Raw genomic sequence first — 13653 nt, forward strand, 5'->3', positions numbered from 1 at the left:
TAATGACTAGATTAAGCAATGACAGCATACAAATGAAATTGTATTTTTGTTTCATACTTATTGTTGGTTTTAACCGGAAAGTATATATAATTACAAATTCAACAGAGAGAAAATGCTTTACTAAAATAAGTGGCAGCAAAACCTTGCAAAGAACTAATTATATCTGACAAATACTTTCAATTAGTGTTAAATTTAATTGGAGTAAAAATACTGGCTTTGTACAGGAAAATACAAGGGGGGGGGCGGCGGAATCCTCCATTCAAAAGTAACTTTACAAAATAACTTGACTAGTTGAAAACAACAGCTAATTGGAAGACCCTTCAGTTTTGTTAAAACTGTATAAATGGTGGTTCCCGCGATAGTTATGTTATCTGTCAATAACATGGTTGGATCTTAAGATCTTAACACCCAAATGTTGTTAGACGTAGCTAGTGTTGTTTTTTTTCTTAAAAAATGTTTAGGGCTACTCACTCTCATTTTCCTACTTGTATTGAAATACTGCCCCTCAATGCGGCCAAACTTAGATTCACAAAATGTTTAGGTGTATGTGTACCTCTGCGTCCCCCCAGAAAAAAGCACTGGACGCGGTCCCCAAGCCCCTGCCTCTGATTGGCCGTGAGGGCACTGCCTGTCCTTACCTGGGAACCCAATGCAACCAGAGGTGGGTGGCACCAGGTGACCATCCTTTTCTCCGGCCACTCTGGGAGATGGTAGCACCTGGACACACCAAGGCTGTGCCATGTGGCAAAGGCCGCCCACCCGGAGTCCCAGGTGAGTGGGCATTGCTGGCACAGGCACATGTTAGCTGCTCCAGGTGCAGGGAGGGCCACAAGAATGGATACAGTAGACTGGTATTGGGTTGAATTAGGCCAGAACTTTATTGATTACAGGAAAGAGTAGGTTTGGCCAAGGCATTGAGCATGAGCTGATAGGAGCTAACCTTGTGCTGGGGAATCACCCCTGACAAAGATTGGGTGCCATGACCCCACATAGGTTGCCATTGGGAGAGTATATGGGCCCATTGGTCCTCCTGTGGACTCCCAGCTTTGTTTGACAATTTATATCTTAATGGGTCTCTGTGGCTTTGTTCCAAATAATTTTTTGTTGCTTCAAAGCATTGATGTGAGTTCTTGGGAGGGAAGTCCAATTTCTACGTCCAATGCCCAGATGGCCTGTCACTGAGATGGCTAGATGACAAGTTTGTTTTTGCCAGCGCTTCATTCCTTTATTCCTTCTACCAAGTAAAAGCAGTGGGAGGTGGCATTCTAGCTAGGAGGGTCTTTAATTCACTTAGACACCCTCCTTCCTGACACATCAAAGTTAATTTTATACAATTTAGGATTTACTGTAATCTACATTTACTTTTACAGTTTGCTGCAACCTTTCCAGTTGTAAACAAGACCAACAGAACAAAATATACTAACGGTTCTATTTGAAATTCATCATCTATTATGAATCACACGTACAAAAATGACCATAATATACTGGCCTTATGAAACAAATGTTAAAAGCCTGAATAAATAGGCACATTGCCAAAAATGAATAAATATCCAATTATGAAAGTATTTTTTCTTCTACTTAATGCACAAAGTCTTGTTTTAATTGACAAAAATGGTTCATCACAAGATTGTCATGGATGAACAAGATCTGAGGCTGGCTTATACAATTTACATGCCTCTTTCAGTTGGAGAGTAGCTAATTCTAGGATCAATGAAAGGAACACAGGAAAATTGCAAACAGAGAGAAGCATAATGACTTTATGACTGAAGTGCATAATGTTTCAAATTCATGTTCTTAGAAAAAGTTCTGGTCCTCAAGGCTCAACAAGGACACCTACGGAGAAGACCTTTTCTTCATCTCTGTACACAGCGGTGTGTTGAAATAGTCTACAGTTCCTTGCCAAACCAAGAGCTACCAGGCAGATTATATGACTGGGATAAAAGAGCATCATGTGAAATCAAAATTAAACCACTGGTATCGCATCTGTACAGTTATTTAGACAGGAACAAGAGTCCCCAGTGAGATTATTGACTCCCCACATCCCTTTGAAAAGCTGGTCCCCAGGCCACATTGCAAATCTCAATTTGAAATACAGCTTGCCAGGTGGCATGGGGACATTTCTCTCTAAGGGACGAGCCTAAAGCCTACATGGGCATGTAGAATTAGTGGTTTGATGCTTTGGAACCCCTTTTTGAGTATTCGTGAAATATTTTGCAAACCCACTTAGAAAATGCAATGCTTACATGTGAGAAGCACATGTGCAAAACCAGTTGCGGAGGAAGGGGCTTTGGTACCTGGGGCAGCGGGGGCATGGCACGTGGCACGTGGGGGTGTCCCAAGGGGGAGGCACCCGCCCATGCGAGCATCGTCCCAATGGGGCGGTGCCTGCCCATGCGAGCGTCCCAAGGGGGAGGCGCCTGTCCGTGAGAGCTATTGTCCCAATTGGGTAGGCACCCGCCCGAGCGAACATCTTAAGGGGAGGCACCCACTCACGGCGATGTCACCCCCCCAGGCTGGCACCCGGGGCGGCCCTCCCCCCTGCTCCCTTCCTCCACCACTGTGCAAAACAATATTGTAATATCAGTACCTGTATCCAGAATGCTGAGAATGGCTGCTGTTTCCTGCTATGAACGAGCACTTACCATCATGGAGAATATGAAGCAGCCCTAAGTTTAATTGCTAACCCAAGTCAAATCAAATTAAGTATCCATGGAGGTGTGAGCCCTTGATTAAGGAACAGTGTTATCTTAAGCAATTAGACTTTGTAGCCCATAAACAAGTTTCATAACAGACATTCCACGGAAGAAAAGCATAACGTGTTACCTGAGTTGGTGCCATGTTTCTGAACTTCCCTTTTTGAATCCATAACAGACTTAACTGTTTTCAAATTTGGAAACTTACTTTTATATTATTTTAATAATTGAAACTATGGTGGGAAAGTGGAACCTGTAATTATGATCAAGGAGCTTTCTTTTGCTGAAGCATCATTCATCAGTTTCAAAAGAAAGGAGCTATACTGCACTCCTGCTGTAATTATGCATTATGGGCTTGCATTTGTTTATGTGAATGTGTGCATCATGTTTACTGATGAGAACTCTGATTTGTTTGGACCAATGTGAGATGGGTGGCTGTCACGGACAGCAGAGTGGTGTGATTTCAAGGCGGATGTGGCCCCTGCAGATACAGCAGAGACCTGCTTCATTGCACCCACTTTTGCCCAGGTGAAGGTGCTCAGTGTGACCTCTCCATGGTCCTGCAGACTATCAGTTATTTCTGCCATTTTGATCTGTCTCCTAGGAATCTGGTATATGTTGGCTAATATTTGTTGCTTGGTGCTGGAAGATGTCAGATTCCACGGAGGCCAGAGTTCTGTGGGCTCATAGTCTGATGACTATGGGACAAATGGAGGCCTCAGAGGTGGAGAGATGCTCCGATGTATCTGTAGAAGATCTGGGCTCCAGGTTGTAGGGTGTGTGCATGCGTGCCTTAGAATGACAATAGCTGCAATGTATTGTCTGCTTCTCCCTTTAATTCTCAACCAATTCAACTTATGCCTAGTGCAGAAGTGCTACACTTGGCTTCTGGGAGATGCCAGCATGAAGTAAACATAAATATGATAACTGAGAGGAGCTTTTCCCAAGAAATGAGGGGTTGATCGCCTCCTGACCCTCGCCTACAAACTTAGGGGGCCTCTGCTGATGTGTCTACCCTGCCTAAGCAACCTTCAGCTAGCCTCCTAAAAGCGTCCTAGCAGCATTCACTAACAGATGTGATTAACATGAGACTAGAAGAAGCAGAGAAACCTACTTTTCATTATGAGAGCCAGAAACCTACTTTTCCTTATGAGAACCTTAACCTTTACCAAAACTCAGATATCACTTTCCCCCGAGTTCATTGTTCGTTTCCTACTTACACAAATGCTAGCCACTCAACAATGAATGTTTGCTTCATATATCGGATTCATTTGCTAGCCTGATGATTATAGCTTTTTTGCCTGTGTTGGCAGTAGACCATGTTGAAACAACCAGTATAAACAGGATACTCCCCCACGCCCATCAACAAGGTATTCAGTGTCTTTCAATTAAATAACTTCCTATTGTTTCCTCATCCATGGCATTTCTGCTGTCAAATGAATGCACTTAACCACTGCTACCAACCCTATTGTGCCTTGTGCTACAATTCATATTGAAGTATGGAGCATTAAAGGCAATCTATACTGTATTTATTTCACAGAGTTTCATGAATGTTTCACTCAGTGTTTTATTTGCTTTTCGGGGTGGGGGGGTGGGAGAAAGAATGCTGCCCCAGGCATGATTGCAGATCTGACGTGCTGTAATCAGCCATGTCATTATCAATAAAGCTCAGAAAAAGCAAATGTTTTCTGCAACACTATCAGTGAGAAACAAAAGCTTTTTCTGTCTGTCGGATTTAGACTTTGCTACAGATAGAGCTGATTGGCTAGCAGGAAATGTCACTCAACTGCTTTTTTTGCCCACCTTTTATTGTAGATATTAAACATCTATTGGATAGAGCACCACAGGCAAAGGTGTGTGTGTGTGTGTGTGTGTGTGTAGGCTGGGCTGTGAGAAGCAGTCTGGGGCTAAGCCAGGAATCCAGCACCAAGTGCCAGGCATCCAGAAAATGCCAAGACTGAAAAGTAAATCAGAACCAAAGTACAAACTAGGAGGCAGGACCAAGAAGAGAGGAGCCAAGCCAGAACTCAAGAAGACAATGTTGCTTAAGCAAGACTCAACTGGAACAGGAAGCCCCCTTATACTTCTTTCTATCCAGGAAGGTCTAGTGGCCAGCCTGGGTGTAAAGTCAATCTAGGGACTGAATGGAGGACTGTGCAAGGCCTACCTGATCAGATTCAAGGCCCAATTTAATTGTCTGGATCTGACCCTGATTTGGTTGAGATCAATATGGACCCAGATCCGGAAATCCAAATATTGTACTTCCATTCACTTGCATGCAGCAAACAGACAGGTTTGTTTCAGGCAGGTAGCTCCAGGAGTTTTTGTGCTGGGTATCTTAAAAGTTTGCTTTTTTCAACAACAGCAGCAAAAGAAAACAGGAAAAGACACAGAAAACAGAACATAGTGTAACAGTGGGGGGATAAGGAAAATCACAATGCCTAGGACACAGACAATAAACAATTATTATCATTTTTATGGGAATTGGACTGGGATTTATTGGGAAAGGATGGGGAAAGAAAAACGTTTAAGGCTAGATAGGGTACTGTGAAGGAAACCAAACACAAGGTGAACATATGCCACCAAACTCTTTCAAAGAGACAGAACTTGGAAAAGTGTGAAGGCAGTATGTGTTTGCTGGATTTTAATACTCCTCAAGCTCTGTGCTTGGAGAGTGCTGGGTGAGATTCTAGCCCTAGTTGAGAAGGAAACAAAATCCGGCTTCCTTCTTCCCCCTTCTCTTATTCCTCACCCTGGCATTCTCCTTATATGGTATTGTAATTAATAGCTGCAACACTTTTTAGACAGACTGTCTTTAGAGAGACTTTTTTAAAGTTCTGTATTGGCACAAACTTCTGAAAATCAATTTGGGTCCACCCATCCCACTCTGTTGCAATTTGTAACTGCCTCAAGCTGGTATAGATTTGGCACAAATAGGTACAAATCGGCCTGATTTGGTTTGGGATTCAGACTTCGGTCAAATTGGTTGCACAGCCCTAATTGCCACCTCTAGCTCAGATTCATTACACAAGTGAGCTGCGCACAGATCCAGCATTTCCTGACAATTTTATACCAATATTGGATGGCCCCAAGACTTCAAGGCTGGCTCTACCATTAGGCACAGGGAGGCACTTGCCAGTGTGGTGTAGTGGTTAAGAGCGGTAGTCTCGTAATCTGGGGAACCGGGTTCGCGTCTCCGCTCCTCCACATGCAGCTGTTGGGAGACCTTGGGCCAGTCACACTTCTCTGAAGTCTCTCAGCTCCACTCACCTCACAGAGTGTTTCTTGTGGGGGAGGAAGGGAAAGGAGATTGTTAGCCGCTTTGAGACTCCTGAAGGGGAGTGAAAGGCGGGATATCAAATCCAAACTACTACTCCTCCTCCTCCTCCTCCTCCTCCTCCTCCTCCTCCTCTTCTTCTTCTTCTTCTTCTTCTTCTTCTTCTCTGACAGCATATGCTGGAGTGTTCTGAGCTGTTCCTTCTGAGACCCCTGGTCATCTCATTCTACTAGAGGACAGAACGGTGTGTACCCCACAACTACTAGAGGACAGAACGGTGTGTACTCCATAACTGTGCTCTCTAAGTGAGCCTGCTGCCTCCAGGAAGTTGCCCAGCTCTCCGTATTAAAGTACGATTCAACTACCCATCCAGTTAGCTTCTGTACCTAGACTTCTATTCTTTGTCTGAAGCAGCAAAATGCCTAAGAGCTCCTTTCTAATGTATATGCACCATGATTGTCGTGGCTAAGTTAATAGGAGCCTCTAGCCTTGTACACTTCATTAAACCCAATTGGATGAGAGGGTGTAGTACATAGGAATTCTCTTTCAGTGCTACAAAATGGACTGGGAACATTACTAGCCCTTTGCTGCTAACTGTTCAGCCATCTATCCTGTCTTTTCCCTCAGCACCCTCTTGAAGGCTGTTGACAGGCTTATTCAGACACCATCCTGGTAGTTCTAGCCTCTGACTTCTAGATGGTCCATGGCTCTTTTTTATTTCAAGCATCACTTATATTCAGGGTTCTCCAGTAGGTCCAGCTGATGTAATTCTCAGGTCCTTTTGACCATGGCTGAATCCAAAGGTTTCCAGCTTTATTTCTGTAAACTGAGTCACTAAGAAGTTCCCAAACACAAATGACTAACGATATTCATAAGCTCAGAGATGAGACTATTGAATAATAGCAACATATGAAAAGATATCAAAATCACTAAAAATAAAACAAAAAGTCAATTATAGGAAATCTTTTCCTGTTTATCATTTCTAGTGTTACTCTGGCATGTTCTCTGACTAAGACAGAACTATATTTAACTATCTCGCAAGACACATCATTGATGCAAATAAGATACAGAGGCATTTGAATTGAGCATTGCTGATTGCTAGGTTTGCAACCAGTTAGCTTATCTTGAGAACATTGTCATATATTAAAGGGTTTTTTGCTAGAATAGCTGGATATTTTTGTCCTTTCATTTTAGGTAGACAATGCTGAATAATACTAATACTGCTATAAATAATAACAAGTAGCTGTAGTGCAGTAAATGCAAGTGTTGGAAGTGCTGCATGTGATCTAGCTGTGATCCTTGCAGGAATCCTATAAGGGAAGATATCATCATCATCATCATCATCATCCTCCAGATTGCTGGTGCTGAGGATGACAAAGGGTCCCTTCAGACTGGTGTGTTATTGTCAGTGTATTCTGAAACATGTTCTTGACACAATAATAGTGCATTTGTGGTGGATTTCCCCCCGCGATGCTTCCCCAGTGCTGCCACATTGCTGCTGTCTGGAGGGGCTGCAGTGCCACAAAAATAAAACAAAAATAAACCAGAACATTTCTGGTATAAAAAGTTACAGGATTTCAGCAGGATGTCACGGGATATGCACTGACTGAAGGTTACTAAGAGGAGGTGGGAATTAAAAGCATGCGATGGATAACATCAGTTAAGGTCTTTGGCAAGCACCTGAAGCTCAACAGGGAGGCAGCCTGCCTAATCTTAGCTGGGAGAGAGTTCCACAGAATGTGGCCCACAATACTGAATGCATGTCTTGCAGTGGAAAGGAATCATGCATCTGAGTCATGAGGAACCACTAACAGAGGCTCCCTGAAGTCCTCAGCGATTGGGCTTGAATGTAAGGGACCAGGTGGTCCCTAATTTATCCTTGTTGTTAGGGGCCTTGTCAATTAATAATATTTACAAGGCCCTTATTAAAATAATAGGGACATGGGTGGTGCTGTGGTCTAAACCACAGAGCTTAGGGCTTGCCGATTGGAAGGTTGGTGGTTCGAATCCCCACAACGGGGTGAGCTCCCGTTGCTCGGTCCCAGCTCCTGCCCACCTAGCAGTTCAAAAGCATGTCAAAGTGCAAGTAGATAAATAGGTACTGCTCCAGTGGGAAGGTAAACGGCGTTTCCCTGCACTGCTCTGGTTCACCAAAAGCGGCTTAGTCAAGCTGGCCACATGACCTGGAAGCTGTCTGCGGACAAATACTGGCTCCCTTGGCTTATAGAGCGAGATGAGCACCGCAACCCCAGAGTCGTCCACGACTGGACCTAACTGTCAGGGGTACCTTTGCCTTTACCTAAATTAATACAGGAACTTTGAACTTGCCCCAATAACATATGAGCAGCCAGTGCAAGTTTGTAAGCAATGGTGTTATGCGCTGGACCAATAGACTGGCCACATCCTTCTAACTATCAGCACTGTCAGTTTTCCAAATGATGACCCTTCTGTAGGCAACATGACACCCTCCAGTGGCTGGGGCCCTGGACAGCAGCGGGCAGCAACATCTTGTTGCTAGGGCCAGTGTTAGTTCTGTTAATTCCCTTCCAATTCTGGTGTTTTATCAAACAGATAAATAGCCCATTGCCTCCTGCCCTTAGGGTCATATCCATGTACTTGACACTGCCTTCTGAGTGTTTCTCTTTGCATTTGCCGTTGCTATTAGTCTGTTTGCCCTTTGATATTAAAGATGCTATCTTAAACGGAGTGATTCAAAATGCTGCTCTGGAAGAACTGATGACAGCTCTTTCTCTCCAACAAATTTATGGCGAGGCACAATATGCATTACTCTTCAAAACAAAACAAACCACCAGGTTGTTATTGCATTGGAAGCTTTCCTACACTTAGGCATGACTTGAACATCTTCATTAACCAAGAAAAAGGAGAAGAATATCAGAGAGGATGGATAAGATGGGTATTAAGACAAAGATACGTTTTTGAGTGGGAATCAGTCCCCATTCCAGCAGTGTTCAGAAGAAGTGACCTCCTTCCTCCGCCATCTGCAGTGCAAAAGCAGAACATCTGTCCCACCCCACCTCCTCAGAGTGATGAATCTCTTTGCGAGGCTTCAGCCACAAAAAGTGGGATAAAAATGAAACCAACAATACAATAAGTTCCCAGCACTGTAAATCCTAACTGATGACAGTGGGGAGATAAGAAATAATTAAATGCTCAGCAGCTACTGAGACACACAAGCTGCTATCCAGTTTACTTGTGGGATATTTTACAAGTGACATTTATGAAAGATCCTGCCCCAAGAAGGCATCTCTACTTCCGAAATAATCAGAAAGAAAAACAAAGCTACAAAGCAGAACATTTGGGTTATCTAGCATTCAGTTCTTCCAGAAGAGTAATTCCATAGCTGTTCCTTAGAGGTTTTATTTAAAAGAAGAAGAAGAAAACCTCCCTGGGCAGCTTGTAACATTATTTTGAATCATTTGTAGTGTTTAACTTAAATTCACTTGTCTGCAATTTTGATGTACTAGATGTCTGCAGTGAAAGACTTGGCCAGTCATTTCAAACCAATGTAGTTCTCCCCTCAAACTATTCTTTAACTGAGATTTGTTTCTCTGCTGGAGGTAAATGACTGCACAGATGCAGATCTAGGTGGCAATCCTATATCCATCTGCCTAGATTAGGAGTAAATTCCATTGAGTTCAGTGGAACATATTTGCTAGGAAACATGTAGGCACGAACTGTTAGAGTTGTGGGATTTCACTAGGGGTTCCTCTTATTTCTTTAAGTAAAAGTGATACTTTTTGGTTGCCATTGCTTCTCCAGACATAAAGTTGCTGTGAGGGATGAAGATGCTTCTGCAAGAATTCTTCCTTCTGTGCATTGATGAAAGGCAAACCAGGTTCCACTATGGCCAGGTAGCACAGAAGAAGGAAGCAATTTCATTTTAAAAATATATATATACGGTATATATTTTATTGCTTTTTTGCTTAAAGGTTAAACAACAACATATATACAGTAAAAAACCTCTCTCCATTGATAAGCAAGACGCAGCACAGAATATGGCCATGTTATATAGCACAACAAAGAAAAGAGAATCTAGAGAGATTCTGGATTATTTGGAACTATTTCGTTTTTACTTTAAAGCACCTTTGACTGGCATGTTTTTTTTGAAGAGTAGACCATCAGAGACAATCCCATAAATGATTCTATCCTCATCCATTCCGACTTTGCTCAGACAAATGTATTGTGGGAAGTGAAATGGCAAAATGTACTTCCATTAATCTGCGAACCTGCATTTTGTCTCAAAGCCAGTGACTTATGTATTCTTTTTGAGGATGAACTTAAAGCAAAGCTGGGGAACCTTTGGCCCGCCAGATGTTGCTGAACTATAACTCCCATCATCCCTAACCATTAGCTGCACTGCCCAGGGCTGATGGGAGTTAGATGCCAACAATATATGCAGAGCCAAATGTCCCCCAGCCCTGACTTAAAGCAGACAGGATTCCCCCCTCCACATGCTTCTAGCAGCTTTGCTCATTGCTTCTGTGACATTTTCTAGAACAAAAATGGCAGGAACGTTCTTTGCCAAAGCCAGTGGTTGTTAACATTTTATTTGAAACAATTACAGTTTAAAAGCCCCAGAGGCTGCCCGTGAAAGGCTGGCAAAACTCTGCAACTTCAATCTGTGCGTTGAGAACTACAAGCACTGTGACATTTGAAACAGAACTTCTACTTGGAAATTAAAACGTGCCGCTGGCAACCTAGGCACATTCGGCCCATGCTGTTAGTCATAACCATTTCCCATGTCAGCCTAATGGATGTGTATGCACATCTAGCATGCAGCTGGGATGAATAATTTTCGTGGAGATGCTCTGCAAGGCAGCAACACTAGTAAAGGTGTTTTCCACTCTGTCCGATAATGGCGACATGAAAATAGCCTGAGGACAGGAGGGGATAGGGATGACTGTAATCATTGCAAGGATAGAATCACTCTAAAAAATGGCAATTTCACTCTTATCTGTTTCCTCTTTGGAACAGGAATAAGGATGGTGTGAACAGATCAAGCAGCAATTTGACTCCATTGCTTCTGGGGGCATTTCCTAGATTGTGCACCTGATTTCTACAGCTTATCTATTGTGCAGACAAGCGCGCAGACCGTGCGCTTGTTGAATGTTACATGTGAATGGCAGTGTGGGGGTACAGCTCAACTAGCTACATCACAAATACCCTGGCTGTACAAGTGAATACAATGCTAACACTGCTCAGACAATTGGGAAATCCCTTTTAGAGTTCCAGATCATGTTAGCTGGTTGGCATTCTTTTGTTCTTGGAGACAAAGGAGGAGGGGGTGAAGTCATCATCATCATCATCAAACCTTTATTTGCATCACTTACAAACATTCAGAATAAATAGGCCAATGCGATCTCGTCACCATTTCAACAGTACAGTCCTTTGCCAAAGGGAAGAAGAGGAGAGCAATCTATTTCACCTCTGTGGGACTCCAGCAAGGGCAGGGTCCTGTAGCGTACTTCGGTGGCAGAAAATCAAATAGAGGAACTTGGCTACTGTCTTGGTGAGCTCCTAGTCTCTCCCCTGTAATAAGAAGTGTATAAACTCTGTCTCTGGTTTCCATGTTGGGATACATAGGTGGTCTAAGAAATGTTGGGGGAGATCATCATATATTTTACAATTAAGGGCCATGTGAGCTAGAGTTTCCACTAGGTGGGCATCACATGGGCAGATCCTCCTTCTGCCATACCCGCAAAGCTACCCCAAAGGAGGTTAGAAGGATTACAACTGAACCTAGCCAGCAAAAAAGCCATTCTTTCTTGCGGGTTAAACAAAAATTGTAAATAATTAAGGTTAAATTCCTGTGGAGTGAAGTCAGAATGTTGGAAGGTTGCAGTGGTTGCTGTGGCTGTAGAGACTGAGACAGGAGAGACATGTTTTGTTGCAGCTGGGGCAGATGAAGGCGTCCGGTTGTGCTGCTACAGGTACACCTTGGGGTTTCTTGTCTCTGCACTCCCCCAGTGGTCATTCCTCTTCTGGTCACTGCCATGGATATATGATTTGTCTGCTCCAGCCACTATGGCCATCTGTAAGGGAGTCTTACATGGTGGCGTTGATGTTGCCAGCCTTCATGTCACGTTTGCAGACAGCTTTCTAATGCAGAGCTGGTCTGCCAACAGGCCTGGTGCCTGAAGCCAACTCCCTGAAGAGCATGCCCCATGGGATGTAACTATCTTCCATTCTGTGGATATGAGCTTTATGTACGTGTTGTGGTGGATCACCAGGTGGATGTGAATGAGTTTTGGGCTGTGGGAAGGTATTGAGATTTTATTCTTACCTGTTAGTTAGTGGGTGGGAGTATGGTTTTGTTTATTGCCAATGTCTGCCCCCCCCATTTCCCAAATGTGTTGTGTGGAATATTACTGTTATATGATCTCCCCCTTTTCTATCATATAATACATTTATGCATATATATTTTTCCAGTGTTTGTTGCTTGGAGACCTTTTGGGTGACAAATGACTAATAAGTTTAATAAAACAACAACAACAACAACAACAACAACAACAACAGGCCTTATGCAGACATTCAACCAGAGCTGATGCCAAGGATTGTAGGACCTCAGGCAGGTGGCAGGTGGCACCTCCATGTCCTCTTCTTCTTAATGCCATCACCATTTTCCTCTTTCCTCCTGCTATCCCTCCCCCCCATTCTTCAGTTTTTAAAATAAGTTTAAAACAACTTTTCTAGTTGCACTGACAAAACCCAGCAGCAGCCCAGGCATGCTCCTGGACACCTTACCCAGAAGCCCTCACTCTGGTGTCACCCTTTCTCAGAGCAAGGTGAGGCAAGACAAGGAGGAGGAGAGAGTGGGGTCAACAAAGAGCTTTGCCAGACAGCCCAATTGATAATGAGATGAAAAGCTGGAAGGGGGGTCAATTCACACACACACACACACACACACACACACACACTCATTCTGTTTCATTATTGAGCTGGCCCTGCATTCAGCTGAAGGCTAGGAGGCCAGGACTTGAAGATGGTGCACAAAATCTTACTCTCTCTTCACCCACTCCTGGTTATGTAACAGTAAATGTGTGATTAAAATACAAAGTTGAGCTGGGCTTCTGTTTTTCATGAGAGGCTCGAGTCTTGGTCAGTTGTGTTCTGATGTGACCGCATAGCTGGGATGTCAGTCCTCAACAAAACACTTTAATATTATTACTTTTTAAATAAATAAATCTTGGACATCAGCCAAGATAGACAAGGAGACCTAGCAGACCTGGGCCATTAGGGACGCGTGAAGATAATGGTTGTGACATTAAACCATAATTACTTCCTTACTAGAAACTGACTTAATTAAGGAAACATTAGCTCTAATGTGCAATTAGGAAATTGGATCCCTTGTGGCTGAACTGGTATGTGGCTGGATGCTGTAGTATGGCTCCTGCTCGATGAATGATCTCCTCCACTAGCTTCAGGATGCATCAGGTAGGGGAACCATTCCAGGGGTGCCTCTATATACTGTAATTAACTCTTATCATTATTACAATTTATATACTTCTTTTTGGCCCAAAGGCCCCCTAAGAAGTGAACAACTTATTGAAACAGAATATATAGTAGAGTACAATAAAGTTCCATAAACTAATCAGCAAATAATTTTTTAAAAATGTAAGACAGCAAAATCTTGGCATTGCAAAGGTGGGGAGAAATCTTCCC

At 43.2% G+C, this 13653-nt stretch overlaps 1 protein-coding gene across 1 annotated transcript in view; it reads left to right on the forward strand.

Annotated features, from left to right (window-relative positions):
- KIF20B (kinesin family member 20B) overlaps positions 1–11889 on the forward strand; it is a 119164-nt gene extending 107275 nt beyond the window's left edge. Inside the window, exon 34 of the transcript XR_014526174.1 lies at positions 11867–11889. The gene's annotated coding sequence lies outside the window, so the exon portion shown is untranslated. The remainder of the gene's footprint in view (positions 1–11866) is intronic.
- The last annotated feature ends 1764 nt before the right edge of the window (positions 11890–13653 follow it).

Source organism: Podarcis liolepis, assembly GCF_965112155.1.
Source record: "Podarcis liolepis genome assembly, chromosome: 5".
NCBI lineage: Eukaryota > Metazoa > Chordata > Lepidosauria > Squamata > Lacertidae > Podarcis > Podarcis liolepis.